The following is a 12,182-nucleotide window of genomic DNA, read 5'->3' on the forward strand; positions in this document are numbered from 1 at the left end:
ATAGGCTGTTTATTGAATAAAACCTGTTCGGTAAAACGATGAATGTGTAGGCATTATTCTAGTAGTAGGCTGTGTATCCACAGTGATTTATATTTTTTAAATCATCGTATATTCCATACCGCTCTTATCATCATGCCATCTCTGCGCCACGTTCCTCTAACCACTTTCTGTTGATCTTCTCCCTCGCCAGCCCCAGGCTCGCTGAGGTGTGACCACACGATCGTGACGGAATATTTCATCGAAAGTTTTGACTACGACGCCGCAAGCACAAAGTTCTTGGCGCGCCCAGCCAAGAACTACGAAGCTTACTGTGCCGACCCCGTCATCCAGTGCGACTCCCTGCCTCAGTATATGGGCATCCTTGCCGACAGCGGGTGAGTACTGACATGTTTTCATTATAGATTTCTTTTGATGAGATGTATTCGGTTGTCTTTTGTTAGCTCATAGGCTGTGTTGACTTCACTCTGTCTACGAGTAAAGCTAATACCTGATTATTCGATTATCCCTTCGTCTGCTGATGGTAACTCTGGTTATCAGGCTCTCTGGTGCTAACTTAATATAAAACTGTTGATTTATTTACGGCCGTGTCTTGTTGTTTGTTATACCCACGTGCCGCCTGATTCACGTGTCTCGAGGGTAGCGTTGCAACTAGGTACACCTGGTTGGTACTTAAGTCTTTCGCATTGTTCTTTAAGATATTACGTCATGTTTTATCGTCTTAGAATGTTTTTTTTTTAATTGCCGTCTTTGAATTTCAATAGCGTTTCAGATAGCTTTAGTTTGCATGAGTTGAAAATACACTGATCATTTGGATATGGTTTGTCGGCTATCGAAGGCATTAGCTGCTTGTATTTCAGGAAGTGATTATTGGGATTTGGACGAAATGCTGGCCTCTATAACAGCAGATAACTAGAAAAATTCCCAAGCGGCAATTACGTTTGTTTCTTGCATTGAGAATCCTGTTTCCTCTTTGTTTCCTGAGACTACTCGCTTGTACCTGTTTTTCCTACTACATCAACTAATTTCCTTATCATCGATACAGTTAGTTCGGCATAGTTGATGCCTTTTCCGCCTCCAAATATAATATTCTAGTTCTTTTTCCGAATGTAGCCAACGATTTCCTTACCACTCGCCTGTCCCTCGAACGCCAGTGGTCTGATACTAAAAGAAACTGTAAAAAATTCAAGTTTTCTCAGGGGCACATTTCGACAATATGAGTGATCTGCGCTCCAAGCATTGCTCTAGAGATCGTCGCGCACATGCCAAATGCATGCCTGTACATTTAAAGGCATGCCAATTAATCCTGTGTTAACCATTGGCATACGGAACATAAGCCAACGTCAATGTATATTTGTACCTGAAGTCTTGATAGCGCTTGAATTGGTGTCACATTACAAAGCGTTAGTTCTTTCTTTACGGTTAACCGTCTTCAGTTCTGTTTGTATGTAATCGTTTGTCTGTAGAGTTACCGTCAGCAAGCAAAGGGTTTCAGAGGCTTATAGACATCATCGGGATATTAACGCGATTATGTTACTTTGCATGCAAAAGATACTCTGCGTCCCGGAAGCATCCAAAGGCAGATGTGTATTGATGATTTGGCTGTTTATGCGTGGTCATATTCAAGACATAATACTCTCTCTTATATGTTGCCGATTATTAATGAATTTACCTATCCAAATATTGAAATGATGCCACTTAATTGTGAACATGTACCAGTCCAATTAGTGAAGTGGTGATAGTTTGACGATACTCGCTGAAGAGAGGCTTTTTTGATGCCTAATTACTTACATCTTCGGAGACGAGTAATAAATTTAGAAGTCTTATTTCCACCAGCGACAGAGCAATGAAGCTGACTATCATTGCACGTGGCTGTAATGCTGTTCTTGTCCAGCTCACTAGGGAACCATTACTTGAACACCACGTCAGCCGCCCCGTATGCCGTGGAGGACCCAAGCTGTCGACTGGACACGACTGTGGCCCCGTATGCCGTGGTAGACCCGAATCGCCTGAACACGACTGTGGCCCCGTATGCCGCGGAGGACCCCTGTCTCGTGAACCCGACCTCTTGTGCCACGGACGACACTACTCGTTCTGGCCAAGTGCGCCATGATGCGCTCGGCGCCTCTAAAGTCGTTGCCATCATCGTCGCTGTGCTTATTCTGGTGGTGGCGATATTTGCCTTCGTTTGCCATAAAGTTAAAATCATCTTGAGGAGGAAGGCACGAGGTGCACACATGAATCGTCTTTTTGCAGACGACGAATCTTAAGACTATTGTGGACCAACACGTAGAGGGCACTCAATCTGTGCGCGTGTCTTTGCAACCATTGGCAAAAATTGACGTGTTGACTTGTGAAGAAGGCTTTGTTGTTGCGTTGACGTTTGTGTGATAGTAATATAGTGGTGTCCGCATTGAATAGACCAAATCTGGCCTGTCGCGGATTCTAGACGTGACATCGCAGAAATATCATAGTTTGCATGGGTTTCGGTCCCGCAACTCACTGTTCCTATCTTGCTATTAATACTCAATCACCCGACTTCCTCGCCGATTTTGACAAGAACCATCACAGAAAGCTGGGATAGAATCCGCTTCTCAAAGCTCCAATCCTGGTTCCTTTAACGCTGGACCACTCTGCAGTACAATAGAGCTATTTATATTTAACATCACAGTCACGATGTTAATTCAGACTTGGCACGTTGGCTTGACGTGTGAAGTAAGCCTAACGTGAGAATCTTGCGTGCAAGTGAATAGTTGATCGCTTATTTTTTTATTTGTTTTAACTTAAAGTGCTTATACACGGGGCGAGTTGTCGCATCGATTAGTCGACTCCAAATATTTGTGGTGATTAACGTCTTCAGAGGCGACTAGCTGGTGCTTTGCACTCGAAGCACTTCAAGTTGTTCTGAACTTCTGAGCCAGTAGACTGAGTCGGCCAAAACTGAGAATTTGAGTAGTCGACTTGACCAATCGACGTTACTACTCGCCCTGTGTATAAGCACCTTTACCATAACACTTCAATGCGAGAGCGATGTCTGCAAAAATTATTTTGAATAATTTCAAACTGATGCATATTTGCTATTCACTGGAATGACATTGCAATGACGATCAGCCGCATAGGCAATATATAGGATCAATCGAAAGGCTGATACTATTTTTGTTGAAACTATTTCACTTGGTAGTAGTCCGTAGTTCACTATTCCTTTTGAAGCAGACGATGCGAGAAACGAAGATCTATTTATTAATTAAAGCCTTTGCCTCAATGAAGACTTTCCAAAGGGTATTACTTAGAAGTTTTTAGATAATGTACCTAAAGTTCTTCGCAGTCTCAGGTCGTAGCGTGGGTGATAAAAGTGTATACCACGTGTGAACGTACTGATGATTCTCAGGTTTCAACAGCTATCATAAGAAGATGTTGGTTTTCTCATTTCAATTTTAGCAAGTAAAATGATGTTAAGACATATAATATCTGTATAATCTATAATATAGTAGCTGAAGTTTCTGGTCAGCTTACAAGCTCACTATGACTCTGCTTGGCTAACTTCATCATACATACTCCCCGGCGACTATATCGGAAAGGATATTCTGACCAGAAGCTGATATCGATCGGTTTTCCTGGAAACCCAGAATAACCATATGCCAAGTGTGCATTGCGACTTTTGAGCAGAAACCTAGGCGATACCCGAATTTAGATAGGGAAGCTAAAATACCGCATATAGGCATGGACGAGACAGTCTAGATCTATAAAATTAAAATGAACATGAAATCTGACACTGGCTTTCGCGATAGTTTAGTTCTAACGTCTCTGAAGCTAACCCTGGGGTGGTCCTTACGATTGTTTTCCTTGCTGAACCATATCCTCCTGCAACGCTAGAGCTGAATGTCCCCTACTCTCTCCCAGGGTCCCAGGGAAGGTCCTGCTAATGATACCGCGGCATCTAAATAAATTCCCCAATGAACTTGTGCAGCTTAAATGTTAGGCAGCGTCTGCTGATTAACATATGTGGATAAATAGTTAATTGGTTTGCTACGGCGGCGTGTAATGCTTTTGGGAACCGCCTAGGATGTGTGTTGGTGCTATAGAGAACAGTGAAGTTTCCGTTGGAAAAGCCTCATTTAATGCTAGCCGAGGCTTTCTGGATGCGCAATGTCAAGCCGCTTTTGTGAAGAGGGAAGAAATAAGTGAGTGCATTGCCTGAGTGTCAGGATTATAGGGGCTTTGTCAACTGGGATGAGGTTGCTGATCATCGAGGCGGAAAATGTGCTCTTGATTGGCTGGCGTTGGGGTGAAGAATGTGACGGAGGTCAACTCTGAACCACATTTAAACTTATTAGAGTCGTTACATTAGTAGACGTTGGTAAGAACGGCCTGTTGTTGCGGAGAAGAAGTCATGCAGCATGAGAGGGGAGCCGCTAAAACTGTGCAGTTGGCCTGGAAAACGGTCATCCAATTTAGGAAGGCCGGCACATCGTAAAATCTTGTAATGTTCTTTCTTATAGTCTTGATGGGAGTTCACGATCTGAAGTTGAAGCATAAAGCCTAATGTTCTCATTTTCTCTGAAATGAAAGCTTAGTCGAAGAACTGAGATTTGGTGCAGGTATGAAGCCGCAACCTTGAAGCAGAGAGCTCTGTCGTCGAACGCGTGAAAGAAGTCCAGATCGAGGGGTAGCAACCTAACGCTTAACGCGGGTAGGCATCCAATTTATGCAGCCGGCCATCGAGAATTGAAAGTAGTTGTCCATCAAAGTGTTGCCTCCTAATCATCGTATTGGTTGGAAACCAACAAAGAACATGCTGCTGATTCCTGGAAATAAAGTATTACAAATTGCCAGTGTGATGTTCATACGAGATGGTCACTCTAGAATAATTGTTAACGAAAACGTTTAAATCAATAAATGAAATTTTACGTTACTTATATTCTTCGCTATGAATGTTTGATGGAAATTTCTGTTTTTTAGAACTAACGGAGTCTCAGCCGCAAAAGTTCATCTTCGCTTTACAGTTGTGCGACTCGATTCGATTCCATGAATGAAGTGTGAACGAGTGACTGTTGGTGAAAGTTGGTCGTAATGTTGCTTATGTTGTTCGCTGAGTGCCTTTGCTAAAATTTTATGTTCAATGTAATACTAACAGCCTAACGCTTGTTTAGCTCGAATTTTCAGTTTTTTTAAAATCCAAGCCAGATTGCCAGTGGAAATGAATAACGGAGAGTGGTTTCGTTCACGTGCAGCGCCATACCAGGCGAGTACTTCCTCACGACGCGCGACGAGGCGCCCTTCGCTCTCGAGGACTGGCGGTGCCCCACGGCCTCCAGGATCCGTCTGTTGCAGACGAGCCACGTATTTGCTTGGTCGATGTTGGTGGGGCTCGCTGTTGGCGTCGTGCTCCCGATGATAGTCTTGGGTATCATGTACACCTTTTCTAAAGAAGGTATTGATGGCATCAAGAAAAATATGTACCTTCGCTTCGACCAAGAAAGAGATTATACTGACCACTTGAACGATGTCGACCGTCTTGAACCATCAACTTTGCGCGTCGATATGCGTAGTCCATTAACTCGCTTTTTGGAAGACCGGCCTGATACGCCTTACTCCATCCCTCAGAGCACCGATGAGTACGAATCGGCTTCTGACATGAGCTCTGTAAGAACCACATCTGAGAACCGTGGGAGGTCAGCCCAAGTTGGTCCATCCAAAACCATGACACCTCTCGGACGCAGGGTGAAAAATAGGGATGAGCGTCACGAGAATCAGAATGATCGCGTTCTAGAGTTGGACCTTCTTGGTAGCGAGAGCGTTGTTTCCGACGGTTCTGCTTTGTTCTGCGGGGCTAAGCTTGTTCTCAACGATAGAGCTTCTGTGGCTGACTCTGATGACCTCTGGCGCGAACTGGAACAGCGGTGATGGGTTTAAAATGAGTTATTTATTTGAGTCAAAATTAAATATTGCATTCTCAACCAAATTTTAGGGTTGTCGGTCTTGTAAACCCCTCGTTCCTTTACTTTTAATTTTGATGATTTGTTCATGTGATTAAAGTTTCATTTCAAAAGTGAAATAAAACTTTAGGGGCAGTCGGTGAAAAGTTTAATGGTCAGTTGGTGAAAGGTTTATCGGTTATCACTCCCTTGAGGAAGTGCAGCCTCCAAGCAAAGCAGGTTCGGGCCACTTGCCTGGCTAGTAAAGTCCATCCCTATCCTTGTATTTCGAGCAACCATATTAGATTTAAGTCCAGTTTTTTTATAAAATACAAGTATTCGCGGAATGTATGTAAAAGGTTGATCTTTGTAAAATTATGTTTTTTTTTATAATTTAATATTTGTATATTGAGTAACACTTTACCTTAAATGCAGGAGTCGCGATGCTCTCCTCTCTGAGCCTGACGCTCGGATCTTTGACTTGATTTTGATGTGCTTTTGTACTAATGCATTAGTTTGTCAACTATTATTTTGTTAATGTTCATGTAATTTTTTGACCTACGAATCGGCAAAACTAAAATACGTAAGGAAAAATAAACTTTCTTCAGTTCAAGAATGTGATTCGGCTGAGGTTGTCGAGCAGAGATCAGCATTCGACGGTGATATTCGTGTTATTCGCTTGTCTATAGTCTCTTATTTAATGGTCTTTGAAATCAGTAAAGTTAGGCCATTCAAAATCCGTTGAATTAGTAAAATATATTTTTTCATATATGTAAATTTAAAATTAAGATCGTCGGCGCTGTGAAATTGTTTATAGTGGAAATGAATGTTTAAAATCTGGTGCAGGATACGAAGCCAAAGGAGCATCATGGTCCAAGGCGGGTCGGGAGGTCTCCCTTGTTTGGAGTGTAGATTTATAAAATCTCGGTAATGAACTCTTATTCTGACATCCTGAGGATACAGCCGGAAGCTTATTTTATTATAATTTTACTTTGTTTCAAACAAGATGTTTCAAACAATATATTTTTGGAGTTGAGGAGACGTTACTCCTCCATCTTGAGAGCGTCGTGTACCCGACCTCTCGTCTTCAGTGTGCATGGGCACTGGGCGGTGGGTTGCGTGGCTCATTACGGAGCAGGTGAATTACATGATAATCGAGATGTCGACTCAAGTTTTCACCAATGATGTAGATTTGTTTATTTTTTGTATTGGATGATATATCATGTGTTTATATTTTTGCGTGAGTGTTTGGATCTCACATGCGTGAAATAGTTGTACTGATTTCCAAAAAAAAGTCGAATGAATGTAAACATTTCTGCATGGATTTGCCAAATTAGACTTTTGCATATGATTTAGATTATTGTAACTATCAAAAATGAATTAAGAATAATGATTTTATGTAGTGATCTAACAAATAATAATGATTTAGATTCAACAAAGTAAAGGGTTCTTCCATCGATTATGTTGACAATTCTTGTTGAATTGAATGCATTATTTTCTACCGAGCTTACGGATGAGCCTGCGTGCATGTGGCTGGTGGTACAGGCGCAGGCGGTCCGAGAATGAGAAGACGGCCATTAGAATGAACCGTGACGCGTTCAATGTTAAGGATTTAGTTTGGAGAACTGCTTCCATTGCCTTGGTCCACCTGTGAACGGAGGTTGTGGCTAAATTAATATAATGTGAGATGATACTGCCTAATTATTATGCTAGGAAGCGATTTATGCTTGTTGACATTAATATAATGAGGTTATTGCCAGCTGTGTGCATAGATCGTTGCTCGATGCCTGAGGAATTTTTGCGTCATTTTTGAATTTGTACAAGCATGTATTATCTGATATCTATGTTGTTCGCATGAAGATTAATGCAGGTTTCTTCCTGTCATGTCATGGCAAAATCTCTTATCGTAAATTAGTAAATATTTCGAATGACTCGAACACTGCATTTTCTTGGTTCGCAGTCTTCAATTTTGTTTGGCCTGATCGTTTATCTTAGTTTTTTGTTGTTCTTTGAGCTGCCGGGAACCTCTACATATAGGGCAGTTGATTGATCGTAACGTCCTTGCCCCTCATACAAACGTCCCTGCACTAGCCTCATAACAAACGTCCTTGCACTAGCCTCATAACAAACGTCCCTGCACTAGCCTCATAACTAACGTCCCTGCACTAGCCTCATAACTAACGTCCTTGCACTAGCCTCATAACAAACGTCCCTGCACTAGCCTCATAACTAACGTCCCTGCATCCCTGCACTAGCCTCATAATAAACGTCCTTGCACTAGCCTCATAACAAACGTCCTTGCACTAGCCTCATAACTAACGTCCCTGCACTAGCCTTCTTAACTAACGGCTCTTCACTAGTCTGAGGTATAATATCAAAATTCGACCAATTGTAATTCGTCCTCTGAAGCGGTGATATTGGATGCCCTTCGATCTCTACGTGTTTCCGTTCCTGTTCGTTTCTCGCAATTAAGCTAAGTCTGCCTCAAGATACAAAATAATTGGCATGCATGAAATTTTTTTTTATTATTTAAGAATTGAGTTTCTCGGTAATATTTGAAAGTTTTGTAAGTATATAACGTGTAATATGATGCGGGAACGCGACCATGGGGCGACCCACAACAGTTGATCCGACCAAAGTTTTTCTTGTTCCGACCAAAGTTTTTCTTGATGGTTACAGGCTGCAGCGAATCGTTGCAAACCAGAATGTTGCTTGGTGATAGTCTTTTTCAATTCTGTTTTTTAATTGTATACGGTAAACTTTTCAATGAAGCTCCTAAATTTTAACAAAATTATTCAAAAAAAAAAAAATATTAATAGCGTACTTTTGAAACTTGCATAATAATTCTCAATTCTGTTTCTTTCTCAATGCTTCTATTTTCGTTAACTTATCTAAGCTAGCAAACTTTTATCCACTAAAATGAATGTACTTAGTCATAAAATCCTTTTTTACATTTGCCATTTAATTTCTAGTTGTCGAATTTTTTGCTTTTTATTTTTAACAATAATAATGTTTTTTCGGTGACCATTTACAGACCGTAAGGATTGTAATGATCAGAATCCACGAACTTGGTTGTTTTTTCAAGCTATTGTATCTATGTCAATGATCTAGTTTTAAAGAACTTAATGTGATTTTGTAAGTAAATGAAGGATAGTTGACTTGTATCAATTCGTCTCCTTATTGCCACGGCAATCTCGCATCGAGACGTTATATAGTGCGGTCTTACGTCAGTTCTTCAGTCAAATGTACGTAACAAAATCATTTTTGTCAACTCATCACTCATTCTTTGATTTGTGTACAGTTCTCCTTCGATTTAATCATAATTTTTTATACCGTTTCTGCACATAAATGACTTAATTTTACCACCTTCTTCAGAGTTTAGATTTATGCTGTAATTTATTATTCTTCCTTACGATGAGCTTCGTCGTGGTTATTGGACGGCGACCACATGACGTGGCGTATACGCTAATTCTAAACGGTCAGTCAATGTTTTATGTTTCACCGCTACGAGTATTACAAGGATTTTTTAATTATATTTCATGTCAAACCTTTGTATGTATTTTATGCAATAACAAATGTTCAATGCCAGTAAACGTGTTGCAATAAATTTCCTGTTAGATGTCAGCCACGTTACATGAAGGTAACGTCGGTAAAGTTATTAGTTTAGTAGCATTAATCGTCATTCCTCAGGGCAGCGTAACCTGCTGAGGTTACCTGAAGGGGCTGACGACCCCTGGGCACCCGAGTCAGTATCTACTGAGGTTACCTGAAGGGGCTGACGACCCCTGGGCACCCGAGTCATTATCTACTGAGGTTACCTAAAGGGGCTGACGACCTCTGGGCACTGCTGACGACCCCTGGGCACCCGAGTCATAATCTCATCTACTGAGGTTACCTAAAGGGGCTGACGACCCCTGGGCACCCGAGTCATTATCTACTGATGTTACCTGAAGGGGCTGACGACCCCTGGGCACCCGAGTCATTATCTCATCTACTGAGGTTACCTAAAGGGGCTGACGACCCCTGGGCACCCGAGTCATTATCTACCGAGGTTCCCTGAAGGGGCTGACCTTCCCTGTACACCCGAGTCATTGCAGGCTCGGAAGTTGATGCTACGAAGTATCATCTGTTATGCTGAAGAATTTGCAATGAAAACGGCACGTAAAAAGATGCATGTATATATCTATCGTATCGAATGGTGTCGAGAATTGTGTTCTTGTAGGAACCTGATACCCGGAGCCTGATATCACAGGTCGCTGTTCGTTTCCTCAAATTATCCAGGTTACAATGTGACAAGATTCAAAATTCGTTAGTTTCGCGATAATTTAGATCTGTCCCAACATGTTTGGTTAAAAATAATGCCAGTTTTATTGAGGACTTCTTTTGAGTTTAATCTCTCAAGCTTTCTGATAAGAGATACAGTAAAAGGGTCAATGTGTCTTAAAATTTGTCCAAATGGGAGGTTAGATAAATCCTGCGACGCGTTTCGCTCATCACTGAGCATCTTCAGGCAACGAGGTCGAGCAGCTGAGTAGACGAGTTGCTTGCGGGTTGGCTGCCGAGAGGAGACTAATTCATTTCCCTTTCATGTAAATGAATGGCTCTACCCTAAATATACAAATTTCAGATTACATCTGTCCCAACGTATAAGTACTTATCTCCTTTTACGGTAACTCTGATGAAATTTTGTTTTATGTAATCTTTTTTTACTTACTTAGTGTGGGTCATCATATTATTTGCAGTGCGCGTTGTGTCGGCCATATATACTTAAACTTTCCCAGGAGGTCGTCGCCCCTATGAAACCACATCCCTGCGTCTTAATTCGATTCATCTCTAAACTTGAGTAGGTAATTTTGCACCTCCCTCCGTACTTGTTCCTTAGTAAACTCGTACACTAGTCAACTTGTGCGTTACCTAGCCAAACAGGTTATTATCGATCGACGAAGATTGATGGGATTCGATCGAGAATATTAATGCAGATTCTTGCTCGATCGACTAGGACGAAACCTCATTCAGAGTGGGCAACGTGGAGGGAAATGTCGCGAGGCGCAACACCGATTATAGAGGAGTTTCTTATGCCGATTCAGCGAAGATCTTTGAAGTTTCTGCACCCGATAATTTGTTGAATCGAATAATCTTCATCGAACGATGTCGAATCTACAGCAGCTGAAGCCGAATCTGCATTAATCTATATCGAATAGCCATTGATCTACCTCGAATCTACATTAATTGTTGCCGAATTTCTATTGATCGATGTCGAATCTATATTCTATGCTGAATCGATATTATATGATGCTGAATATTAGTATTTTTTACACCCTTCTCTATAGAATAAAATGAATTCTACTCCTGCAACTGAACGACAATTCAAAGAAAATCAGACAATATAAAATCATTTACTTTCTTTGCTTTCACATTACATACGCCGCAGAAAATCAAATCCGCTCGTGCAAAATATTTCAGCGTGTGCCAGAAACATACCGTACGCGTTGTCGTGACTTCAAATTATTATAACCCGTATTAGTCTTCTGAATACAATTCAACAGGTTAATCATGGTTGTTAGTCAAAGCAGCTATTCGTGAAAAAGTTAAAATATAGAGAAGCAAACTGTGACATGAGATGAAGTGGACAGAAAAAAAAGAATAAAATTAAATTATAAAATTCCAATAAAAAAGATAGTTTGAAACTTATTTTTGCAATCGTTCAAATTTATCACCATTAATAACTCAAGACAGTGGAAACTTGTGGTGCTGTTTAAAATACACAAATTCGATTTAGGATTCACTGTATGGCATGAAGGATCAAGTTTCTAACTTCGTTACAATGAAAGTAATAACTAACTTTATTAACTCATTAGGGGAACGTCCAGCAAACTTGATAAGAAATAAAAAAGTTACTCATGCGTCTTAAATTCAATCAGTATATTAAAGGTAATGTCTGTAAATTGCAAAAATACATGAGAAATTTAACCACCAGAAAAAAGTGATAAATATTAAATTCTTGCAGCTCAACTCATTAACGTTAAATTTTGCGTTAGTTAACGTGTGCGTTGTCAACTTGTACTCAAGTCAGCTTGTGCGGTAGTAAATATATGGGTTCATTATAATACTTTTCTAATCAAGTATCCCGTGAATTTGCTGTACGTACATTTAATTAATTGTAAGTTTTTCAACTGCTATCAGCAGTGCGCTGATATATACTTTTGATCCCAACCAACATCAACTCTTGATCAGATAAATTAACATCGTTAAGACTGCGCCATATACTTA

General features: G+C 40.7%; 1 protein-coding gene across 1 annotated transcript in view; it reads left to right on the plus strand.

Moving 5' to 3' along the window:
* Nucleotides 1-12,182, plus strand: part of LOC108671139 (phospholipase A1 member A) — a 55,427-nt gene that overhangs the window by 4,431 nt on the left and 38,814 nt on the right. The gene's annotated exons all lie outside the window — the stretch shown is intronic.

This window comes from Hyalella azteca, unplaced genomic scaffold, assembly GCF_000764305.2.
Source record: "Hyalella azteca isolate HAZT.00-mixed unplaced genomic scaffold, Hazt_2.0.2 contig17328, whole genome shotgun sequence".
NCBI lineage: Eukaryota > Metazoa > Arthropoda > Malacostraca > Amphipoda > Hyalellidae > Hyalella > Hyalella azteca.